The sequence below is a fragment of the Microtus ochrogaster genome, linkage group LG2, assembly GCF_000317375.1.
Source record: "Microtus ochrogaster isolate Prairie Vole_2 linkage group LG2, MicOch1.0, whole genome shotgun sequence".
NCBI classification, from domain to species: domain Eukaryota; kingdom Metazoa; phylum Chordata; class Mammalia; order Rodentia; family Cricetidae; genus Microtus; species Microtus ochrogaster.
In genome coordinates, this window is record NC_022028.1 from 46,917,798 (window position 1) to 46,929,193 (window position 11,396).

At 44.6% G+C, this 11,396-nt stretch overlaps 1 protein-coding gene across 10 annotated transcripts in view; it reads right to left on the minus strand.

Annotated features, from left to right (window-relative positions):
- Positions 1-11,396, minus strand: part of Pcbp3 (poly(rC) binding protein 3) — a 183,206-nt gene that overhangs the window by 119,313 nt on the left and 52,497 nt on the right. For all 10 annotated transcript variants that reach the window (XM_026785593.1, XM_026785592.1, XM_026785595.1 and 7 more), the window contains one exon: positions 1,479-1,576. The gene's annotated coding sequence lies outside the window, so the exon portion shown is untranslated. The remainder of the gene's footprint in view (positions 1-1,478; positions 1,577-11,396) is intronic.

Genomic DNA, 11,396 nt, shown 5'->3' on the forward strand with positions numbered 1-11,396 from the left:
CTCTGGCCAAGCGAGTTATCCCAGCACGCAAGACCATAAGAATCATTCATTTCAACTCTGAATCATAGATCAGATAGAACTCAAGGTCTAAACCATCTGAGAATATGCAACTAAGTGGTCTAGCTCACCAGCTGGCTGGTCTAATGTGTACAGTCTGCTCTCTAGTGATCTAAGACAGAACTTCAGGGTCACTGAAATTATCCTTATATCCTTATATACAAAAGGCAGCAAGTGAGGCTCCCATGGCGCTACAAGAATAGCTAGGACCTGATTATGCCAGCATCTTCAAAGATCTAAATTCAGCCATAAATGTTGTGGTGACCACATTTCTTGCATGCTTTCATTGCCAATGTATTCAAGAGATTAATTCACTAACAGTGACACAAATTTTAAATTGGTATGTTTTCACGGCCAATGTATTCAAGAGAATATTCACTAACAGGGACACAAATTGCAGACTAGTATAAAACCTACTGAGTCTTAAAGAACAAACAGTAGTGAGTGTTCCAGAACAAAAGTCTCTCGGTTATTAAACCCCTTTGTCATTTCTCATCACTAGTTTGCCAAACCGTAAGTGCCGAGCCTTCTGGTCGCTTGACTACAAGTCACCAGTCCTGTCTATTAGCCTTTCAGTTTCAACATGTGGTAAACTTTACCTTAGAAATTTGGCCCTCTGTTAGCTCCCAGATGTGGTGTCATGATTGAGGAACTCACAATGGAAAAATTTGTTCATACTTTGTTTCAAGAGTACAGATTTTCTTGCCACATAGTTCCTGGGTTATCTCAACTCCCCAAGCAATAGCAACTCTAGGTGCTTCCTGCCTCAGGTATAGAAACCCAGGAGCTTTCCCCTGCAGAAACAACCTTTCTCCTCATCATCAAATACAGGCCCAGACACAAGAGACAACTGACCTAGCTCAGGGCAGAGACTTGTGAATACCCAGATAGCCACTGCTGGAGCACTGCTGGTCTCCACACCCCGCCTGGACACGGATACCCAGCGCATCTTCTCTGTAGACAAGCTTTCTTTTGAGGAACTTGCCTCCAGACTTTATAGTGGCTCTGAAAGAAGGGGACTCTGCACTAGAGTGACACAGTTTTCATTTCCTCTGCTTCTTGGAATGTTTGACATTGTAATCAGTGATTCTACACTGCTGTTCTTTCCCAAAACTGACTGGCAAATTTTATACAGTTCATTTCTTTGTGATATTTATAAGCCAGTATAATCCACTTCCATAAAACACCTTATAGTAATCACATTCTTTTTAATAATTCTTAAGCATAAACTACACAAGTGGGGATGGAAGAGCAATAGCCACCTTCAGAACTCTCTCTTCCCTGTAAACAAAGCAAGTCTTCCCAATTAACTGCTTAAGAACTCTGGAAATAAAAGGCTGGAGGAATCCAAGAGTTATTTGTTCGAGGAAAAACAACTGGATCATAGTAAGCAGAGCACAGTCGTGGCATTTCTGACTTACCCTATTCTCATCCCAGTCCCAGCTTCCGCAAGAGCTCAGGTCGGGAGCCAGCAGCAGCAACAAGAGGGCAGAGCAGGGTTTCACTACAGCGAAAACACCTGCATTTGACAAAGAAAAATTGCGAATCAGTAAGTGAAGCGTGTGTCTCCAGAAACTAAAAAAAAAGGAGAGAAAATTAAACCAAATACAATAATAAGGAACAGAAAATTTTAGAATTAAAAATAAATGGAAGGACAGGAAAATAAGATCAAAAGTTGGTTCCTTGAAAAGCACTGACAAGCCTATCCCTAAACTAACAAAAAGAGGACTAAAATCAAGAAATAAAGGCCATTACTACTAAACTTACAAAGACAAAAGAATAAGGTTAACACAGTGAATAATTTGTATCAAAGTTAGATGAAGTTAACAAATTCCTATAAACAAAAACAAAAACTCTAGAAAATATAAACTTGAGACAAGAGATTGAATTAGGAAAAAACTTTCCCCAGGTGGTTTTCTGTAAATTCTGCCAACGGTTTTCAAAAGAATGAACACCAGTTGTACCGGCTGGTTCTGAGAGTGAACTTGAAAAGTCAGAGAGAGGAAGAAACCTCAGTTGAAGAAATGCTTCCTTGAGATCTAGCTGTAAGGCATTTTCTCAATTAGTGATCAGTAAGTGAGGGCCCAGCCCATGTGGGTGGTGCCATCCCTGGGTTGGTGGTCCTGGGTTCTGTAAGAAAGCAGGCCAGTAAGCAACTCCCCTCCATGCTCCTGCCTCCAGGCTCCTGCCCTGCTTGAGTTCCTCTTCCGACTTTCTCCAGTGACGGACTATGATCTGGAAGTGTAAGCCAAATAAACCCTTTCCTCCCCAGCTTGGTTTTTGTCCGCGGTGTTTCATCAGACAGTGACAGAAACCCTAACTGAGGTAGCAGTCCTTCACCAATTCTTCCAGAGAACACAGGAGAAAAGGACATGTCGTTGTCCTCTTCCGTTCTATCACATTTTATGAGGCCGGCGACAGTTGACACCAAAACCATGTAGGAAACCTCACAGAAACCCGAGACAAACACCTCGTAAACACAAATCACAACAGAACACCAGCAAATTAAATCCAGAAATTCATAGGTCTGCAAGACCAAGTGACTTTTACCCAAGATGCAAGGTTTTTTTTTAAAGATTTATTTATTATGTATACAACTTTCTGCCTCCACACGCCAGAGGAGGGTGCCAGATCTCTTTATAGATGGTTTGGAACCACCATGTGGTTGCTGGGAATTGAACTCAGGACCTCTGGAAGAGCAGACAGTGCCCTTAACCACTGAGCCATCTCTCCAGCCCCCAAGATGCAAGGTTTAACAATCAAAACGTAAAGAGTGTCACAGGAGTGGTAGTGACCAAATAACCCCAGTACTTGGGGGCAGAGGCAGAAGCAAGAGGATTTCAACTTCAAGGGCATCATGGGCTACAGAATCGAAAACTCATCTCTATAACCAGGATAGTTCAGTGATAGAGCACTTTACCAGGGGGAGCCTGACCTTGATCCTCAGCACACGCTAATGGCATAGCATTGTCTACTGGCTGCAGTTATTGTATAATGACCACATAAGTGAAACTGGTATGGGTCATTTAAAACCTCAGTACTTCTTTGTGTGTGGATGTGATCTATAAACTACTAAAAAAGGAATAGTAGTGTAGCTCACATGATTGCATATTTATCAATTTTCCTTCCAAGTCCACCAATTCTTCTCTGTGAAGTTTCTACATAAATATTACAGAAAGTTATTACATAAATATGTAAGCATTCTAGTTATTACATATACATGCATTACGTATGAGCATTAGTTATTACATATATATGTGAGCATTCTATATATTCTGTGATTTAGGTATTAATACAGTGAGATACCACCTAACAATGTTTCAGCCAGTGACTGACCACCGAAGTCCTAGCAGATTATAACAGAGCTGAGTCAAGAGAGAATTGCTTGAGCCCAGGACTTCAAGGTCAGCCTAGGAAACAATCCTGTTTCCCAGCGGCGTAGCAGGCATAGCAGCCACTGTACTGCCACAGCGCACAGCTTGTTCATGTGTCACAATGCTGGTATAAACAAACCAGTACTGCCAGTCATAAAAGTACAGCACAAATACTGTACACAGTATATAGCATTTCACAATGACCATAGACTATGCTTACTGTACCATATCTTTATCTTCTCTTTCATGTGTTTCTACTTAGAAAAAATAAGTTTATTGTAAAGCAGCCTCAAATTGGCCTTTTAGGGGATATTCCAGAAGAAACTGTCTCCATGAGCATCGTCTGCCTCCAAGACCTTCCAGTGGAAGAAGATGCAGATGACAGTGATGCTGATGACCATGAGTGTTGAAGGCCTGGGCTATGGTGAATGTCTGCCCCTGTGGTCTGTTTTAACAACTTTCTTCAAAGGAGCCAAAAGCTTTCTGAGTGGGAAACAAAAGTGTTTCTGCTGAAGAACAAAAACCTTTGAAAAGGAAGCAGGCAGAGGAGCATGTACACAGACAGCCACATTACAGGGAACACTCGCATCTCCCTGGTCACCAAAGCAAAGGCAAGCAGCTTCTGACCAAGCATCTCTGTGCATGTGACATTCCAGCCATCAGGCAGCAGACTCCCTAAGCAAGGGGCGGGGGTCTAGTTGGTTCTAGTTATAGCCTGGATATGAAGCTATAGACTTACACCTACAGGCATACATGCTGGAACACGGGGTCCCCAGCTAAGAGCATTTGGAGGAAACGTAGAATCAGGAGGCGAGGCCTACCTATGGGAAGTGAAACTCTAAGGAAGGAAAAGGCCTTACTAGTCAAACTGCCCTACTCCTATTTCTTGGTCTGCTTAGCTATGAGGTATCCCAGCAGCATATTCCTGCCACCAGGCAGCTACCCGTGCCATGTCTTCCCCTGTGATGATGGGCTGTGCTCTACTTTCCTTTCTGCTAATGCAATAAAACACTGAGCAAAAGCAACTTGGAGAAGATAGGATTTCTTTGCTTACACTTCCAGGTCACAGTCCATCACTGAGGGACATTAGGGTGGGAGCTCAAGCAGGACCTAAAGCAGAACCCACAGAGAAATGCTGCTGACTGGCTTGCTCCCAGACTCATGCTTGGACACCCTCTTACACAGCCCAGGCCCACCTGCCAAGGGACGGTACCACCCACATTTGGCTGGGTCCTCCTACATCAATTACCAATGGAGGAAATATCCCAAAGGTGTGCCCACAGGGCCAATTTGATGGAAGAACTTCTTCAACTCATGGTCTCTCTTCCCAGGAGTGTGAAACTGACAACCAAGATTAGCCATCACAAATTATGAACCATGAACCAGAATAACTCTTTCTATCAGGAAGTTACTTTATCGTGGTGTTTTTATCACAGCAACTGTAGTGGGTAGTGCCGTTTGCCAACTTGACAGAATCTACAGTCACCTAGGAGACAAACCTCCAGGCACATCTATGAGAGATTATCCTGAGTGGGTTAGCCTCTGACCATGTCCACTTGGGATTACCCTGAGTAGGTTAGCCTCTGACCATGTCCACTTGGGATTATCTTGAGTATGCTAATTGAGGTGGGAAGACTCACCCTAAAAATGGACAGCACCATTCTTTGGACTTTGGTCCTCCATAGGACCAAAAAAAGGAGCAAGATGGCTAAGCACAGTGTTATCGTCCTCTGCTTCCTGGCTGCAGACGCAAGGCCTCAAGCTCCTACCACCATGACCACCACAGTCCCTACCATGATAGACTGTTCTCTTGAACTGTGAAATTCTTTCTTCCTTAAATTGTTTTTGCCAAGTATTTTCTTGTGCACATGAATGTTTTACTCATGTGTATGTCATGTGTATGTCTGCACACTTCATATGTGCCTTGTGCTCATGGAAGCCAGAAGAGGGTAACAGATTCCCTAGGACAGAATTACAGGTGATTGCAGGGAGCCAAGTGGGCACTGGGACCCCAGCCCTGGTTCTCAGGAAGTGCAGCCAGTGCTCTTAACCACTGAGCTCTCTCTCCAGCCCTGTTGTCAGACTACTTTATCTTAGCACCAAGAAAATTAACCAGCACAGCATTACCAAATCACAACAGAGTTCCTCATGAGGAAAAGTCTGGAGAGGAGCTGCTGGAATGGATTACGAACAGAATCCCTGGCACACGAATCTGCTTGTGACAAAAGGGATGGAGCTGATGTCCACAGACAACCCCAGTGAAGCTGAGAGTCACACGCCACAGCTCACTGAGCACCCCTCACTATCATCCTTCTGGATGCTGCTGGGGAGGCGGGGCCACTGGCAAGAGTCCTACCCACCACACAATCCCAGCTAAGCCATGCAGACTGGACCCTCCGGACAGGCAGCAGAGCCAGAAGAAGGTAGAGGTGCAGGTGCATTCTCAAGGAGTCACATAGTGTAAGGAGAGAGACAGATTCATAGACGGCTTTGATAAAGGGTTAGGTGGAAACCTCCACCCTCGTAAGGCACAAAAGCAAACATGGCCTCCCCGGAGATAATGCAGAACTATGCAGAAGACAAGGTGCTGCTGACATGTGGACAGAGCTAGGCATGCAGTCTTCTGAAGGGCAGAAACCAAGAGCAAGGTCAGGGGCTCAGGAAAGCTTGGATGGAGCACAGACCAAGCTATAGGGACACATGGTCAGCAAGCTGTGGAGGCAGGCTGCAATCCAATGCCAGAGTTATGGAAAGTAAAGCACTAGCCAATTGGGCTTTTCTATGAAAGATCAAAGGAGACCAAATACAATGTCACAGCAATAGTAGCATGCAGAAATCTGGGACCACAGAACTACTGACAGTCTAGATAACACCGTCACTCCGCAGAGTCTCCTGACCTATATGTATACGTCACTGTAAAGGCTCAATAGCATGCTATAAATTATGCAGGAGGAGTAACCTCACTAGAAATGTATAATCACAATTACAGTAAGAACGTAGACCTCCAAAGTAGATCAAGCTAACTGACCACAGATCACTGTTTACATTGTCAGTAGGAGGCTCAGAAGCAAGTCACCTGGGGGAAGAGAAAGGCCCAAGAAAATCAGTTTTCAAAACTGGTTCACCACTTAAAACCCAGCCAAGCCAAGAACCCGCACACTGAAACAATGAGCTATAACCTCATACATACTAGAACTAAAATGCACAGCACGGCAACACCAAAGATGTGGACACTCTCACCAGCATGTGGGTGCAGGAGGGAAGTGAGGCAGAATGGTGGAACCACACCCACAAAGACAGCGGGACAGTTCCCACCAACTAAACACTCTCTGACCACAGCTCCTCACCCTATGCTACCTGCAGTGTCCCCAAACGAGAGGAAAACCTACATTCACAAAGACCTACATACAAACGTTAAGACTGGTTTGATTTACACTGTCAAAAGCTGAAGCAACCAAGGCATCTTTCAGTAGGTGAATGGGCAAGCAAGTGGGTTCATTCATAGAACCCCAGTCTGCAATCAAGAAGAAATGAGCTGACAAGCGATGAAGACACAGATGATTCATAAATAAATGTGTATCACAGTGAAAGAAGTCAGTTTGAAAAGGATACATTTTGTTTGACTCCAGCAATTCTAGAAAAGGCAAAGTAAGCTGGAAAACAGATCAGTAGTTATCAGTGGCTGAGAGGCGAGATGGATAACGGGAGCAAAAGAAATTTTGAGGGCAGTAAAGCTGTCCTATGTGATGTGTAATGACAGCTACAAAGATACAAAGCAATTATGAAAAATCCACAGCATTTTACAGCACTAAATATAAACCTGACTGCATGAGAGTTGTACAGGAATAATCCAGAACATTGGAGGACCCCAAGACAGGATGTGGAATTTGACAACACAGCCTTAACTGCCACAGAAATAGTAAAACTTCTCACTGACGGGGTGGGGAAAAGGTGCTCATCTATCTCATTCTGGAGATGACAACAAGTCTTTAGGCCAAAGGTGAAATAAAGTTCTCCTAAGCATTGTGTTCTGGCTGGTGAGGCTGTATCTCAGGGAACAGGGGTTAACAGTCCCTACACTGCTCTACATGTCCACTGCGCTGAACGACGCAGATTGGTGGACAGTGGGGGCCAGATGCTTCACTGTTGGATGCAGGGCTTACTCAGAAGCAAGAGAAGGAGGCCACAATGATCCACAACAAAGGGCAAGAGTTAGAAGCTGGTAGACATGTATACCTCCATGGAACCGTCAAGTAAGAGGGACCAAAAGCAACAGAACCCAGTAGAGCAAGGAGATCCAACACCCTGGTATTGATTTCTTATACTGTTTGCTGGTAAAAAGAAATAAGAAATCCTTAGAAATGTGGATGATCCCAGGACAGGGGCAGGAAATAAACAAAGTGAACCTAGAACATAAAACCTAGAAAGAAAAAAGTTCTTAACAGAGAGGGGGGGCATAGTAACAAGATACAGAAGTCAATTGAAAGAACTTCAAAAGTCCAAAGTTGGAATAATTTGAAAAATAAAGTAGTATAAAACAAGTATAACCAAAGTATAAAATAGACAACTTCATACCAATAAATAAGAGAGAACAGACAAATCTCCAAAGGTAATTCCAAAGCATGCATAAAGATCCTCTGTAGAGAATGAAGTGGGCACACCTCTCTACAGGTGTTCCCTGCACATACAGACCTTTTCTGTGTGGCTTTGTTTCCCAACACTCAGGACCCCAGGCCACTTACAATGGACCCCAGCAGGTATCAGTAAAGAACATTCTGAAAAATGGTCAATGTCATCAAAAATAGGAGAATGAGAGCTGGAGAGAGAGCTCAGCAGCTAAGGGAGCTGCCGCTCTTCCAGGGGACCTGGGTTCTACTCCCAGAAGTCATTTGGTGGCTTACGATAGCTCCAAGGAACCCAACTTAAGGCCTCTGTAGGCATTGCACTCATGTGGTGCAGACATACATGCAGACAAAAACACTCATCCACAAAAAGTGTGTGTATGTGTGAGCAGCCAGGAACTAACTAGTGGCCTCCCTACTACAGAAGAGAAAATGACAAGAGAGGGAAACTGAGGAAACCTGGACAACAGTAGCAGAGCCTCTGCGATGGTGGTGGCCAGGACAAGAGTGTTTTGCCAATGACAAATGACCAGCTGAGTGTGGGGTATAATTTGCACAATAGTTCTAGAAACCTGAAACTCTAGAATAAAACATTTTTAAATAAAAGAAGAATAGCATTAAAGAAAATGACTCAGGTCACTGTCTACTCCTAGAGGGAAATGCCATTTTTTCACAGCAGTTCAAATCCTGAAAATTTGTCACAGATGACAGAGCAAAGACAGATGTGTTTAGAACTTGGGCAACCAAGTGGTAAAACAACCCAAAGCTGCTGTTGAAAGTACTGTGCTGCTTGTAGTACATTTAAGAAGCAGAATTCCTGCCATATGTTATGGGGTGTGCATGGTTCTAAGAGACACAAAGCAACATACTATTGCTAACTCAAAAATATTCCTTAATTCCAATGTTGAATATTCAACTTAGGACACTGAATGTTCATTAAAAAAGGGGAATATAATTTTGGACACATGAAAACTCTGCACATTAGAGAGTCACTGTCTCATGAAGACCCTGTTGGTGAGCACCTGCCACGTTTGGTGTATCCCTGTCCACTGCTGTGGTCTTTGCACCAGCTTGGCAGATGTGGGACTACACTTTCCTTTTCACAGATTTGAGAACTAAGGCCCAAAAGGCTAAATACTTTGCCCAAAAGTTTCATAGCAAGCAAGGGAGCCAGTCTTTGAAGTCATGGTTCCCAGGTTGAGGTTCCACAGTTCATCCTCAGGGTTCCTCTGCCTATAGCTACACTGAAGAAGATGTGTCCACCGGACCTGTATCACAGCCACACCCTTCCACAAACAGAGCTCTCTAAACAATGAACACATCCCTGAGTAGTCAAAGAACCCCACAGGGACAAAGGGTTCTTCCTACCAGAGAAAGATCAGGCGGCGTCTTGGGTCTGTCTTGAAACAGGGCCAGGGCCTAAAAGCTTCCAGAGCCACGTGAGTCACACCCATCAATATGCATTAGCTCCTGGCCAGTACTCCTCTGGGGTGGTTCTGAGCCAGGAAGGGATTAACCCTTTTCTGTACCAAATCCTCCCTTCCACATGCTACACTGGCTGGTTTTTCTTGCTTCCTTAAATGAGACATTGACTCCTTTCGCTGTGTATATCATGTTAAGCTATGTTTTACATTTGTTTTACATATAATCCCTTCACTTTATTTCCTGAACATGGGAGGTTCTGAAACAGATTCCAAAAGTCCTATAATGTCCAAAACTCTCTGACTTCTTGGTTAACACTACATCCCAAGTCCATCCCACTTAATGTGGACAAGACTTTTAAAAGCCATCCGATTCCCGCTGCACCCCTCCAGGCATACCTCCCCCCCATCAGGTGGTCCCAAAAGCATCAGGACACTTTCAGGGTAACCAGAACATGACTCACCTCCGAGGTGAGGCAAGATGCTGCAATCCACCCTGCCACACACACAGCACCCACATGGTGATCCTAAATATGCTTTCCCACAGGACCAGTCGGCTCTCTCCAACACCAGTCCTTTAGACAGCATTGCTCGTGCGCACAGGAGGAAGCACAGAGAATGAGCAGTCAGGCCTCCCTTCTCACCTTCTCAGAACTGCCATTCCCAGTAAACAGGGGCTTTGAAGTCAGAGCAGCCTGAGCTAAATCATGACCCAGTGAGCAGGCCTGGAGGGATACGCTCATCCCAGCCACTCTAAACCTCCGTGTCTAGCTCACCTGTGAGCAGCTAGGCGCCCAAGGGTGAGTAAGCCCTGAGCTCAACGGTGTTCCCAGGATAAGTATAAAAAGCAACATTATAGGAAACCCAGGAAGGAGCCACGCCTTCAGGAAGCAGCCCGAGGTCATCCACACTCTGTGCATACAAGCTGAGTGCTCATAGGAGACTTGCCAGAGAACTCCTCCCCCCAGTGAAGCAACCCTCAACTCAGTGCTCCAAAGCAAAAAAGACACAGGCACGGACAGCTCGGGGGCAGTTACCTAGAGACTGGGTTCCAGAAACCAAAGAAGTTAGCATTTGGCGATCTTGAAACCCAATTGTTGTGATGTATTCAGCAGATGGCTCTCCACGCTGTACACCTGCACTTTATCACACCGCTCTGTAGGTCATTTGGCTCACAAAATTGATTTAGGAGAGATTATCCAATTCCATTTTACATTTCATGTTTTGGAACCATGCCAGCAGCAACTATGGTTCTCCCAGAGGTCAGAAAGCCATGGACGAGGCGATCCCTTACCATTGTAAATGGAACTCCATATTCCTTTTATGAATTTCCTGTCAATCTTCAAATTACTTCAAATACGATTGCCCTTCACTTAGACGGTGTTTTATGTCTCCATGTCTGCCTGCATCCCCCTATCCCATTACCTCCTCCATGGCACCCAGCACTCCCTCAGATCTCAGCAGCGGCAGCGGTAGGAGGGGCATTTCCGGCAGCCTCTCATCTGCAGCCAGCTCCTTGAGCACACTAAACAAAAGCTCATATATCCTGCACTTTAAAAAATTTCTGCTTCGAAGGGGCCAGCAAGATGACTTGGCAATAAAAAGCACTCCATAAGCCTGACAATCGGAGTTCAATCCCCTTAAGCCCACAAGATGGATGGAGAGACATCGTTCCCACAAGCTGTCCTCTGACCACACAGCAAATACTGGCCCAGTGGGCACAAATTCTGAGTGGCATGAGGAGGCCTTTTAGTACCCAATTTAAATATCACATGTGCCATGGTATGGACACACACTGAGTGTGGGCATACACACACATATATACACACATGATACACACATGCACGCATACAATACACACCATAAATAAATGTTTAAAAGGATTTTTTTTTTTTTGGTTTTTTGAGACAGGGTTTCTCTGT